Source organism: Neoarius graeffei, chromosome 13 (assembly GCF_027579695.1).
Source record: "Neoarius graeffei isolate fNeoGra1 chromosome 13, fNeoGra1.pri, whole genome shotgun sequence".
Taxonomy (NCBI): Eukaryota; Metazoa; Chordata; class Actinopteri; order Siluriformes; family Ariidae; genus Neoarius; species Neoarius graeffei.
Genome location: NC_083581.1, coordinates 34,412,441 through 34,412,689, shown reverse-complemented (window position 1 = coordinate 34,412,689; position 249 = coordinate 34,412,441).

Sequence of the window (249 nt, the reverse complement as noted above, 5' to 3'; positions counted from 1 at the left end):
AATATATTATTTACCAGCTTAAGGTTGGCCCGTATGGTGAAATACCGTGACCTCGGCCTTGAATACTGACCTCGGCCCAGAGGGCCTCGCTCAGTACTTTCAAGACCTCGGTCACGGTATTTCACCATACGGACCTCCCAGCTGGTAAATAACGTGTATTAAACATACATGTACATATATACATTCCGTCCTGTACAGAAGGATCTAGAAGACAATGTGTAATAACACTATTTTGCCTTGAAAACACAC